The 13,926-nt window shown below is 40.3% G+C and overlaps 1 protein-coding gene across 3 annotated transcripts in view; it reads left to right on the forward strand.

Moving 5' to 3' along the window:
- The first annotated feature begins 12,616 nt into the window (after window positions 1–12,616).
- MAPK8 (mitogen-activated protein kinase 8) overlaps window positions 12,617–13,926 on the forward strand; it is a 43,437-nt gene continuing 42,127 nt past the window's right edge. For all 3 annotated transcript variants that reach the window (XM_005520582.3, XM_088059973.1, XM_014250240.2), the window contains exon 1: window positions 12,617–12,728. The gene's annotated coding sequence lies outside the window, so the exon portion shown is untranslated. The remainder of the gene's footprint in view (window positions 12,729–13,926) is intronic.

Below are 13,926 nucleotides of genomic sequence, written 5' to 3' on the forward strand. Positions count from 1 at the left end.
AGGCAGAGCCAAATCTGCAAATAATGACAAGTCAATGAGGGAGTTGCCTTGTTGCTAAACCATGACCTTACCTTAGAAAGATTGTTTCCCAGAAATTATAGCTGAAGTGAAACAGCCTTCATGATATGGTATTTTTTCACTCTCTATTGTAAATTATTTTATTTCCTTTCTAGAAACATGTACTTAAATCAATAGGAGAATTAACCAGACTGTTGCAATTTATTCAGCACTGAAAGGGGATAAAAATTTCACTGCTACAGTGAAGAGATGAATTTCTTTTCTAGGAAATAATAAACTTCATATGAGGTGGGCCAGTCTCTAAACAGCCTAATCTTCGAGGGAGAGAGTTGAAATCTAGTTCCTGAACAGTGTAGTTATGTGTCTCTCTGTAGGGAATTTCATGAGCTGGGTGGTAAGGGTGCTAAAAGTTTGACTTTATTACAGGACCTATGGACATTGCTCCTTGAAGACATAAAATGTTACTGATACCAAAAGAAAATTTAGAAAAATTCAGCATCCTACAAAATCAGACGCACAGGGTCAAATTCCTATTTCCTCTCTACTTCAAAAGGAGCCTACCAGTGAATTTCAGAGGAAAATATTGCACTGACTGCAGTCAGTTTGCACCTAGATATTCTTTCAATAGAAGTGCCTAAAACCATAGCACTGGATAACTGCAATCAAAAGAAAGTTTTGCTGTGTTCATTCTTGGTAAGTTTATATGCCCTTTCTCCCCTGCCCTGGCTGAAGCCAAATGCTAAGGACCTCATAGAATATCTGTCTATAATAGACAGCTACTGCCTCTAAAGTAGCTACTGCTACTTTGCTTTTTTTTTCTATGCACCTTTCATAAAAGCTCATTCCACATGAGAATAGACCAGACTGGTGGCCCAGAACTAAATCTAGTACATCTAACACATTATCTACATTATTCTAGCACTTCAGAGATTGAAGCTTCAAAGCCATGTTCTCTGGTGCTGCAGTGCCAGAAATAGAACTGAAGCAGCATGGTAATATTTGTCTTTTATATTTATTGATTTATGTCCTTTTTTAAGACATTATGTAATTCTCTGAAATGAGGCAGCCTCATGCCAAAAATAAGGAATAGGGAATGAAGGGTCAAATGATATGCTGATGCTGAGGTTAATAGGTACCACCAAAACACAGGTAAAAGAACCTGAGCAGGCTGTACACCAGCTTCTTCAGGTACCAAAGAAAAATTTAGTCCTAAATGAAAGATGAAGAGCTAAGATTTTAGCTTATATTGTCCAGTCTTCCCAAAGTGTCTCTGTAGCTTCTCACAGATAATCCTATTGTAGTCAATGCTGCTGTGGTTTGCTTATTTTTAAAGCTAGTTCTTGAGTTCTGACAATGCCATAGTTACACCTTTGCTTGCAGAAGAGAGATTTTCAAAGCTTCTGATCCTGATTCTGATGCTGACTGGTTCTGTTACTTGAGAAAGACTCAATCTCTTATTTTACCACATCATTGAGGATGAAGCAGTTTCCCATCATTAATTACACTTTAGATGTAAATAGTAAATTATCAGTATTTGTATTCCTCTGGAATCTATATCTATAAATTTCTAGATCAGTAATGATTATGAAGCCTATGCCAAAATTTCTATAAAATGAGGTTGCTTTTCTTTTAGAAACTGCAAACTGTAATGTAGGGACTTGCTAAAAACATTGGAGAGCAGTAGAGAAGAAATTAGGAAAGCAGTTTCTTAATTGAGAGTCTTTAGTCACAGATTATAATCACTAGTGATCTCTCTGCTGTTTGGAGGTCAGTGCTCTTTCCAAAATAATAGTGCTTAGTACAAACCCATAAAAAAATAATGTACTTAAATGTGTTTTCTAGAATCATGTCAACTGTGTTATGCAAACAAAGACTTATCCCTGCCATAAGAACAGGAACACTTTGGTGCCTTCTACTTCTCTGCCTTCAGTAGAAAACAAGACAATGCTGAGGTATCCTGATTTTTTAACAGTGAAATTCTGTTTTAGGTGAATGTTTCTATCTCCCAAAGACAGCAGGAGGGGCTGAGCACTGATATTCTGAATGACAATCCAGCCAGCTCTATATTATCATTTGTCCTACAAAAAAGCAGCCTTTTAATCAGAATCAGCTAATGATTTAAGAGAAATGAAATTAGGTTTAATGTAAAAAACCCAAACAAGGTAAATATTAGATACTGCTGTACAAAACCAAGAAGATGAGTGATTTAATACTTATTTAATTGATAATGAGATTAAGATAAATACGTAAGAACCTACCTGTACAAGTTGGACAGATGCCGCATCCAGAATGGTCTGTAATCTTCTATATTTTTGCCCAATAATGATTGTTTAGACAATAATAGTTGTAAATATAACATTAAACATATTCAGGTCTTGATTGGACTTCTGTTTATTGTTTTTTTCTCTCTTTATCTTCTTTATCTTCTGTCTTCTCTCTTTCTTTCCCCCTTTCTTCCTTCCTTTCTACTGCTTTGTTTGTATCTTGTAACTAAGCACTGTGTGGTCTGGCAAGTGGCTAAGCAAAACCAGTGAGGTTCCTTCTCTTGCAAGCCAAACCTAGCAGCTCCTGGTTTGAAGTTGAAGGCAACGTCATGTCTGCTAAAGCTGTTTACACTCCTTCCTTTTTTATTTTTTCTTTCTTTCTTTCTTTTTTTTTTTTTTTTTTTTATTTTTTTCCCCTGGTAGTTCACTTGCCAGGTAATGAGAGTCAGCTTTTAGGAAGTGGCTCAGTACAAATCTCTGGGTCCGTCGACTTACAAGGACTCAATTGGATTACCTGACGCACACGCGAGCATTAGATCTAAACCCCCATAGACTGATGTCACTTTCAGCCCCCGGCCAATCCAGGAAGCAACAGCACAACCAAAGCAGTGACTGATGGTCTGAGGGGTGAGTGTGTCTTTTATGAGCAGCAAAATCCTTCAGACTCAATAAACAATGCTGATAAGATTTTTGATGGGTCTACCTGGCAGGAAAATAAACCAACCCAAAACTGAAGGGAGGAAATCTGATCATTTTTTTAGTGTTGTCTGGTCTGAAAAGTTTTTAATTATAGCAGGGTGTAGATGTGCTCAGAGCAGGGCAGAGGGAGCTCTTGGGATGCTGCAGGGCAAGTGTGAGCTGGGTGTAAGAAAGTGAAGGGAACGAAACCTTAGTAAAACAGGAGAGGTCTATTAGACTTATTCAGTAAGCTCTTCACATTAGTTATTCCTCCATTTTTCCCAGCTCTATTTCGCTTTAATTCTATTTTTTTTTAGTTTTTGTTTAAGTCCACAAATCTTCATTTGTTTAATCGTCCTCCCTATATTTTGTCCCTGAACAATGGGATTTGCAAATGCATTTTCTTGTACAATCCTTATGGCAATACCTCACAGATGACTGTAGTGTAGGTTTCTCTGTTCATGTCAAAATGAAAATCTTGGATTTCTTTCATTGCTTAACTTCTGGCAATGAAACTAATCATTTAAGTTCAACATGGAAAAAAAAAGATCAAACCAGCCTCATATTTCCTTTTTTCTTTCTCAGTCACTGTGAATATTGCCACTGTTGTCCCTAGCTCACACTCTGGATTTCACATTCAGTTCAGTCAACCCTTCCAGTGTATGAGTGTTGACACATGCTTTTGAGGAAAATATACAAGCTATGGTCTGTCTTTATTTATCTTTAAAGCAAATTTATTCAGGTTTTCATCATCTGAATGGCTGTAAATCCCTCTCTTTTGTCACTTGGAAGTGCAATATTACCTTATCCAAAATGTCACAGAAAACATATATTTTGCTGAATTCTCCCACTGGGTACATCACCCATCCTTTCATATCCTTCTCTGGTCCCTTTAGTTTGTAGCAGCAAAATAAAACTATCTTTTATCAATTCTGGCTTGGTACAGAAGTCATAAATATGATCTGACAGGAAGTCTGACAGGACTGCAGGCAGGAATAAAACTAGATAGAAAGGTCTCACATATGAGATGCCCCAAACAGAAAATGCTGGAGTTTGCATACCAACATTTATTGATAAACCTTACCAGCTGTGGAAAAGAAACTATTTGTTGCCTTCTCCTGTGATCATTAGGCTTATACTACTCTTCATTTTTCGAATTTATGGATTCAGATACCAAGAGATCGGCAAAAGGCTATTAATGAAAAAAAGCCCATTGGAGTATTGATGCAGCTCAGGAATCGTTTTGCTTATTGTCCTATACAGTCACACTAGCAGGACAAAAGCAGCACAGAAGTATGTGACTGCTCCTTCCCCAGGTAATGAGTGGGGAAGAGATAGGAAGTTCTTTTTAGTGGTGAATTTGTAGCTAGCAGACTTAGGTTGGTGTGTGTATAATGCTGTTTGTGGAGGTAACAGGGTGTGTGGCTTATTAAATCACTTTGCTAGAAATAATATGTTGTATGAACATGCTCCTGTTAAAAATCAGGTAGAAATGCTGATTTGATTAACTAATCTAAGTTTCTAAAGACTTTTTGTTCTACTGCTTTAAGAAAACACTTGATTCTCCCCATGAAAACATGCAATTGCAAACCTGTGGTAGTTCTGTTGGTATAAGCAGCAGTTCCAGATTTGTGAGATCAAATTCTCACCCATGGTTCCTTCTTTATTCTAAATAGTCAATGAAAGCAGCCATTTTAGAAAATCACTCACAACCTACTCATTTGAACCAAAGCAGTATTTCAGAGTCATAAATCCAAAATATACAGTATGATAACAACACTTGAATTCCTTCAGTTCATTTATTGAATCCTCACTGTGTACAGGTGACATGTATGTAATTGCAGCAAAGTTTATGTAACTAGATCACTATGAAAGAAGGTTAACAAGATGAAAGACTATTTATCCCAGTGAAGGAACTGCTGGATGGAGGCTTAGGATCTCCCTTATGTCCCTTCCAGCTTTCTGAGAACCAGCAATGGCTAGAATCCAATTATTCTCTGACATTAATGCCTTTTTATCCCATAGAAGCTGAAGTGTGGGAAGCTCTTAAAGTTTACATAAAGGTGAAGATTACTATTTACTTCTCAGCTGATGGTGGTACAAGCAAGCTGTCAAAACTACAACCACAGCTCAGGCCTGTGGTTTCTGGTAAACAGAGAAGACTTCTAGTGCTTTAGTTAAGTTTTAACTAGTTATAGTTTGGAGTCCCATGGTGTGGATCATAGACTGCTTGAGCTGTCAGAGCTTGAGCTTTCAGAAAAATCAGGGAATCCTCCTTTTTGTTTTGGATCTTCTCAAGTCATACAACAGGACCTAACCACTTCTGATAGTGCACTTCCATGCATAATCCTTATGTCTACTAGATGTGCAAATTAAAGTTAAATTTCCATCATGGTTTCTAAGCAGATTGGAATTTGTCCAGTCATCTATATTTAGCTTAGCAAAGTAATAAAGGGAGGTGAGTCTATGCTCTTGTTCTGGTCTTTGCTGTCAGGGGTGTTTCACAGCAGTACAACAGTATCTTTGGGAGAATCACATCTGATTTGTCTAACCCTAAGCTCAATTAAAAAAATAAAAAAAATTAAAAAAATACAAGAGGCCAGTATCTGAACAGCCTGTTTCCCTTTAAGAAATAATTCCTAAGGTAATTAAAAAAATACCACTAAACTGGGAGTGGAGGTATATTGGAGTTTGTTTCTAAATTTGTGCTTGAAGTGCAGGAAGGCAGCATAACTCTTATTGCCACCCATGACAGTAACCAGTTTTCCTTAACAATAGGTGGAAAAGTCTGGCTTAAACCTCTGGGAGTTTCTAAATCTCTAGAAAGTTCTATGAATGGATGACACCCAATTAAAATACCACTTTTAGTTCAGTATGTTTAATTTCCTTTTGCTTCTTACACTGCTTTTGAGATGTGATGTGAGGAAAGAAAGCATTATTGAACAAATAGCTCCTGTTTGTGACACCTGATTACAGCTCTGCTGATCCCAGAAGTAATTAAATGGGAGGCCAGTATTCCTATGATACATCCTTCAGTGCATCCATCTAGGGTACAAGAAGAGAGGCTGTGAAGTGAATACTATTTAATGCCAAATGCTCTTAGACTGTGATGGAACCACTTTCTAAATTACAAACGTTCAGGCCATTAATCTCAGAAAGAAAGACTGAAGCTTTAAAGGTTTCTGGGATATGGGATAGAGTTCTATGTATATCTGGGATGGAATTCCTCAATGCATAGTTTCATGAAAAACAGTCATTTTACCCAGCAAAGATATGGACAGTGGTTGTAAAGGGGGGAAAAAAAATCATCCTTTCTCTTTTTTGGAATAGAGATTTTGTGTTTGTTATGCTCTTTGTCACCACAACGAAACCTGTGTACATTAACATGTACTTGTGTATATCAGATTAACACTTTACTTACAGACTGAAAATATTTTTTCTTTACAGTAGCTGAAGTGATCAAAATATATCTTCATTTCAAAATCCTAGAATGAGTGGGCATAAGTCCATAAGTTCCACAGGGTGCTGTTCCATAAGGCAGAGATGTGTGCAGGCACCAAACTAGCATAAAGAGGTACAGTTCCACCCACAGGGGATCATTTGCTATTGAAATTATTCTCCTTATTCTGCCTAATGTGGTTCACTGAGTGCTAAGTCAGGTTTTGTGCAGTATAGACTTAACACACACTATTAAGTATCTTCAAAACGCTTTGGTAAAATCATAAGTCAAAAGGGATTAAGTTGGCCGTGTTCCTCCTCTACCTGCCATTTAGCTCACTGTTACTTGTTTTTCAAAACTGCTTTCTGAAGTTACCAGGTTTTGTGTTGAAATTGTTATGTGTGGTGCTAGATTCAACTAGCATTTAGACACGATGGACAATAATTGGTGTTGGCAAATTTAATTTTCCAGTTCTTTTCAGAGATAATGTATGACACATTATCTAACCTAGAATGGGTATTTGCATTTAGGAGTTGAAATTTTAAGACTTTGACAAGAATTGGTGCACTCCTGGGAAATCTTTTTTTTTTATATCCGGAAGGGCAAGTTTGCGGATGAAGAACACTGGTTCTGGTTGGAGAGACCTTTACTGAAAGTTTCCCTTCAGTATCCCCTGTGTGCAACGCCAGAGTCATCAATGGTGTTGTTCTGGGTAAGGTCACTAAAATTTGGTCAACTTACAATGGTCTTGTGTAGTAGAAACCATGAAGAGAGGATGGTACAGGAGCTTTTCCAATTATGATCACTTTGTAATAACGAAGAAGAAAAAGCTGATATAAAATTCCCTATGGCCTTGTTCTGAATCCTGAAAATGCTCTTTGCTCTGGAATTATTCTTATAAAGCCAAATACTAAGTCTTCATCGATAAAGGTGCAGGAAGGGATTCCACTATGTAATTTAGAAAGGTAATACCAAACCCCAAGAACTTATGTTGAATTTGCCTATGAAAAATTTCTTCTGAATAGTAGTATAGATAAAGAACACCCTATGCTGTGTTAATATCAGTGTGTAGAAATATGAGGTATGTGACCACATAAACACTGTTTTCTAACAGTTAACCTATACATCCCTCCACAAACAATTTCCAATTGACTGAATATGTCTAATGATGGCACAAACTTTGCTGCCTATTTACTCAGTCTAACAATTTATATAAATTGGCTGTACATGGAATTATGGCAGCTGAAGAAGAACTTTCAGGAACAACAAAGAAGGGATTAATAACATTAATTATGTTTGAAAGAGCAGTTTCTTGACTAGATGTGCAGAAATGTCTGAGCTTCAGTATCAGCCGTGAGCATGGCCCCACCTTCCTGTTCCCATCTGTAACCTGTTGCATGGTGCCCCATGGTGGCTGCTTGCCTCCTCTTTCTTATATTTGCTCAAGCCAGCAAGTGCTCCGGTTTGGTTACTACTAAAGAAAAATATTTGCTCCAGTTCATCATTATTTGCTAATAGTCAGAATTCAAGTGTATAACTGCATTTTGCAACTACTGTGTGTTTCTAGTTCCATTTGAAGAGGAAATGTAGGTCCCTCTGGGTGGTTACTTGGAGTTGGTTTCACAGTGCTTTGCAAAACAGAACTAATTTTTTTAATCTAGCTGTTACAATGTTTCTTTCATTATAATTTTTTTTATTTTAAAAAGGAAACATTTTAACAGCTATATTCATAAGAAATTAGTGTGTGTGGTTATTCTGTACACCTTTCTAGGCTGTAATATAGCTATTAATTTGGGGTTTGCTAGAAAATTTCCATTTCACTTTCTTATGTGAAATGCAGCTTCTTTGCCACAACCAATGGTGAAAAATATGTTTCAGAAAAATATTACCAAAAATGCTTTATTTATTTCTATTTGTATTACTTCCAGAATTTTCTAAAAACTTTCATAGTTGGTATTGTATTTCCACATATATCTATCTTCCTCAACAAACAATATTTATCAATCTGTTTGCACAAGAGGATGGGGATGTTGATCCTGGCTGTGGTTTCTCAAACCCTAGCTTGGAAATACTGGGCCCCCTGAGTACCCACACTTTCTATTGATCTCTTCTTGATGAAGTGGCTCTTTCAAACACCTTCTCTTTGACCAAGAGGACCGATAAAAAAACTTGCTTGTGCTCCAGATTCCCTTAATGCTGCTCCCAGGGCTCTGTAGTGCCTCTCCATGCTCCTCAGACTGTTCCTAGCTGTACCAGAGATGCTCACATGAAAATCAGCAGCATGTAACAGCCAGTGGGCAGTACGGGGCTTGGCAGTCTCTCAGTGACATTCCTGGGAAGCAGCACACCCCTCTAGACAGCATGTCAGGTCAGCAAACGAGTGCCTCCCTGCCTCCAGAAGAGAGTCACCTACTGCTGTCACCCGTCACTTCTCTTGGGAACACTGGTTGTTGTTCAGGGAGCAGATGGGGCTGCCTCAGCCAGCTCCAGCACCTCTCCTGATGTGACAAGGTCTTTCCTCCTCAGTCTGCAGAGCAGTGAAGCTCTTCTGCAAGGGCACATGTGTAGGATATCTTGTTTCTATTTTCAGCTTGTCTAAAAGTGACTATAGACATAATCAGGCAAAATAGCTATTGTGGTTTAAGCCACCTTGTGTCTGTTCACTAGTCCCACTCAGATGAGTTACTATGTGTATTATGCTAATCCATTTTGGTGCAAAAATAAATCACTGTTCTTTACTATGGATGCTTTGTGAACAAAAATGACTACTCCTTCTATCTTTTGATCAGTTATTTTATGTTACAGAATCTCTTTTTTGACATTTTGATTTTTGTACATCATAATTTGTCAGACATTCAGATCTATTTCCTTGTCTCCAAAGATTTCAGTCTGAAGTTTATAAATTGCTTTGCAGTTTATAAACATCAATATGCTAAAACTTTGTTTACTACTCTGAGTATGGTAATTGACAAGTTAATGAAAATATTAAAAAAAGACAAAATTTTTGATGTAATTTCATGACTGCTGAATCCAAACACTTTAATGCTCATAAACCTACTAGTGTACCAGTGCAGGGGAGTGAGAAAGTTTGCAGTATTTTGACATAATTCAGATTTTACTGACACTTTTTGAATCCAAATATTTATTAAACACTCAACAACTGCTTATTTTAGAGCAGCAGTCCAAATCCAAGAATACTGCTAAGTAAACAGTGAAACTGAGAAGGTAAGAGAATGATTAACAATTACATGTAGGCAGAGATTGATTTTCATGCTTCAGATTGTTCATTGATTTAATTTTGGAGATTCTATTACTAAATAAACCTACTCATCAGATGCTTCTCATATATAAAATTTCATATTTATTTTGAAAAGGAAGATTCAAGTTCTGAGGTTGGTGATTTCCAATATTTTTCCTAAGAGACCCTTACCACCTTTCAGCTTTTCTCACTATTTCCTATGCACCTTGTCAAACCCATCACCAAAAAATCCTGTCAAGTTTGTGTCGTTCTGGGGCCTCAGCAGGGCCAGTCCTTGTTGGAAAGACCTTGCAGGTAGCCCACACTTCATTCCACAGTCTTCTCTCTTTACACTGTTCTCCAAAACTATTCCCCCTTTCTGCTACTGATTCTCTGTGAAGAAACATAATATGAATCTTCTGTCTGGTTGCCTGTATGTTCTATCCAAATGAATCCCTACTCCTGCTCTCTGCTGTATCCTTCTAATCTGTTGGGAGGTCCAGAGAAAAATGGTGGCTTTGCTGCCACCTGTTTCAAAATACCTGTTTACTTTCATGTTTATCAGGAATTTAGTTTTATATTTTCTTTGATATCACTCAGGACAATCCAGAAAACACTTTCCACACAGACACAGAGGAGTGTAGCCATAATGTTTACAAGAAAATACTTCTTCAATGCTTGAAAACAATACTATAGTGACGCTCAATGACATTGAGAAAATGTCAAAGTTTCATTTTCTTACATAGGGACTAGTTTTGAAAACTGATTATACACACAATAAAGGGAGTTTTTGTTCTTACTTGAAGAGTTACTATTTCAATATCTTGCAAATTTTGCATAATGTACAGGAACTTCATAGCTTATCTATCATATTATCCTCATTTTTAGAGCAATAGACTAGTTAACAGCAAATTTATGGCATGAAGTTCTTCCCTTCAGTTTTCCTTCTTAATACCTTTACATACTTTCCAGCCTCTATTATCATGCTTAACAACACCACCAATCTGATCTTTTTGTATAATTTCTGCATTATTATTTCTGTTGCTTATCAGCTTTACATTCAAGATGGCAATAGATGCTGATTGTATACAAGGTTGTAAGGACTAGTTTTAAGAAGTCACTCAGAAATACATCTCTTTCTAAAAGCATTAACTTTGTAAACTATAAAATCTTAAGAAGAATTTGATTATACCTTAAAGGAAAAAAGAAATGTGAGAAACTTGGATCCTCAGCAAAACACCACATTATATTTTAAGGGGACTGTTGTCCTTCACTTGCAAATCTCAGTGCAATTTTACATCAGATGGGATGATCAGGAACAATGACTCCCAAAAACATTTGGAGTAACATCAGTTCTGTAAGACTATGGGACTTGTTGCAAATAACTGAACTGGATGAATATGATGTCATCTCACCTGTATCTTACTGTGCAGAGACCAGAGGTTAACACTGGAAGTCTATGTTCCAAGACAAATAAACATCTGAAGGTGCCATGACCTCAATCAGCCCCCATCAGCAGACACTTTTAATTACCTGGCCAAGATAAATATGACCCATCCAGATTAAGTTTTGCACTTATGTTGCCCCTTGTGCCTTCTGAGTTTTGCCATTGGCAAACATGGAAGGGAATGCAGTATCTTGGTCTGATCTAACACACTGCAATAAGAAAAAGCCTCAGAGCTAAAAGCTGGTTAATTCTGTTTGGGAGCTGTCCCATGGAAATGATCAGAGGCAATGCAGGAAGTGTGTCTTAGAAACACAGAGCCCAGAGGCACCTAAGGAGGACTGGTGGCAGAGTCTGAGCAATAGTTTTTGTTTTGTTGGGTTTTTTTGATGTGTAGATATAAAAGAGGCATCATATATCTGTCTGTGGAAATCTTTAACACTTTAATGAATGGAAAGAAATTACTTAAGTGAGAATTTTATAAGGGCAGCATGCAGTGGTCTTACCAAAATGGGCATATGAGTAGGATATAGACAGAATTATGGAGGTGAAACTTTTAACACCAAGATAGTGGTCAAAACAGGAATATTCTAAAGCACTTTAGCTTGTAAAACGGATAAAGAGGGATAAAAGCTGTTATCAACAAAAATCTTGATAGATTGGCATCTTCAAAAATGTGACACAGGCCACATGTTTGACAGTGAATTAAATGTGAAATGTCCATTTTGTCAGCACCCTGTGCCTAACTGGCAGATTTTAAGTACTGCTCATAGGGCCTTTTTTTGTGGTAAAAATATACAAAGGCTTGCTGCTGCAGCTTGCTGAGTGGCCTCCTTTTGTCTCTAAGCAGGGACCTTCCTGAAGAAAAAAGAAAAAAAAAAAGATTAAAAAAAAAAGGAAAAACCTAACAAACCCAAAATTATATACCTAGGAAAATATTTGAAGTCTAAGGAGAGAGCACTCATGTCAGGTGCCAGGAACCAAAGGCAATGGTAATGAAAAACTCAAAGAGGTACTAACGATTTAGAGGAAAAACTAGACCAAAACAGACGCAGAACAAGAAAATGTTACACCGCTCCAGATGCCCAATAATGAGATGAAGCACTGCCACGCCAGGCATGCAGCGGGAAGCCTGGAGCTGCCAAGGCCGTGAAAGGCGGCTGAGAGCAGCACCGATGCCAGGATGCGAGGGAGGGTGCCGCGCACTGGCGCTGAGCGCCAGGGCAAAGGCCTGAAAACATGCAAATATTTCCTGAAAGCCCCAGCAGGAAGAGAGGTCTGGCTACGGGGCGTAATCCAGGAAAAGAACTGCTCCAGGGGAAAGGGCGCGGGGGAGGCAGAGCGATGCTGGTTCCCCACAGGGATGCGCGGGCCCGGGGCAGCCGGGGCGCCAGAGCCCCCGCAGGGACGCTGTGAGAGCCAGGCGGGCGGGGGGCGGCGGGGCCGGGGGCGGCGGGTGCCGGGGCCTGCGGGCGGCGGAGCGGGGCAGCGCCGAGCGGAGCGGAGCGGAGCGGGGCAGTGCCGAACCGCGGGGCGGGGCGAGCGCAGGGGGCGGCGCAGCCCCAGCCGCGGCGGGCGGAGCGCGGAGCGTGTGCGCGGCCCGGGCCCGGCCCATTACTCAGCGGCCGAGGCCGGAGGCGGTGGTCGGTGAGCGGGGCCGGGGTCGCGGCCCCCGCGAGCGGCGGCGGGCGGGCGGGCGGGCGGGGGGAGCGGGGCGGCGGCGCGGGCCCGGCGCGGGCGGGGGGGCGGGCTTGCCGCGGGGCCGGGGCCGGCCGGCCGGGCGGGTTTGTTTACGTTTCCACGGGCGCGAAGGGAGCCGGGGTCGGCCGTGCCCTTGGCCGGGGGCGGGAGGCGGTGGGAGGCGCTCCTGCTCGGTGACCTTCCGTGCCTGCTCGAGGCTGGGGGGGTCGGGAGAGGTGCGGGTGGGTAATGGCGGGGACCTCTTTGTTGGTGTGGCAGGAGGGGCAGGAGGCTCGGCGCGGGGCTCCTCCTCCTCCCGGGAGCGGGGGCACCCGGGCAGGCCGGGCTGGACGCTCCGTCTTCGGGGAAGGAGCGTTACAGGGCGGGGTGGTGGGAATGCAGCCCTCCGTGGGCCACTACCGTGACCGTCCTCTTAAGAATGCCTCTTAAAGCAAAAAATACTTCTCCGGGATACACGGGCGGGGGTGACCGGCAGTGTCTTTGATTCTTTTGCCTTTTAATTCTTAGATTTCTTTCAAACGGAGTGAGCTGTCTCTTTGCAGAATTTCTTTTGCTTTTGATTTCTCTGTCGTTATATCCAGCTTTCCTCCCAAAGCCTATTTCTTTATGCCTCTCTGCTTGGAGCGGTTCCATCAGTGAAGTTTGACCTGAGCTCCTTTAATAACCTACAAAAACAAATTCCACTTGATTATTTATTCCGCTCCCCAGCTACAGTAATGGTTTTGCACATATGGTGTGGTTTTGAATCTCACGGTTGTACAGAACAGGCTTGCTGAAGGCTTTCAGGCAACCTACAAATCCTACACGCTTTGGCCTATCTGATAATACAAACACAAAGGGTGTTACGCTTGTTCGGGGATGGAAAGTATTACTTGCCCTAGGGCATGTGCATGTGGAATTGAGCAAGCTTACTCGTTGCAGCTGGATTTTACTTACAGGTGTGGAGACTTAACCTGTGATAGTGTTGCAGGTCATGTGAGACCTGGTCTCAGTTCTAGAGATGCCAACATATGCAATTCAAGTGCAGAATAGTAACTGATGTGCTTCAGTACATGTCTGCAGGTATATCTGTGTGTTAGATAACTTGGAAATGCTCTAAGCTGTAGAATGAAATGAATCTGGGCCAAACTTATTTAAGGGTGCT

The sequence above is a fragment of the Pseudopodoces humilis genome, chromosome 9, assembly GCF_049639895.1.
Source record: "Pseudopodoces humilis isolate 2021_Gansu_Grassland_sample_001 chromosome 9, ASM4963989v1, whole genome shotgun sequence".
Taxonomy (NCBI): domain Eukaryota; kingdom Metazoa; phylum Chordata; class Aves; order Passeriformes; family Paridae; genus Pseudopodoces; species Pseudopodoces humilis.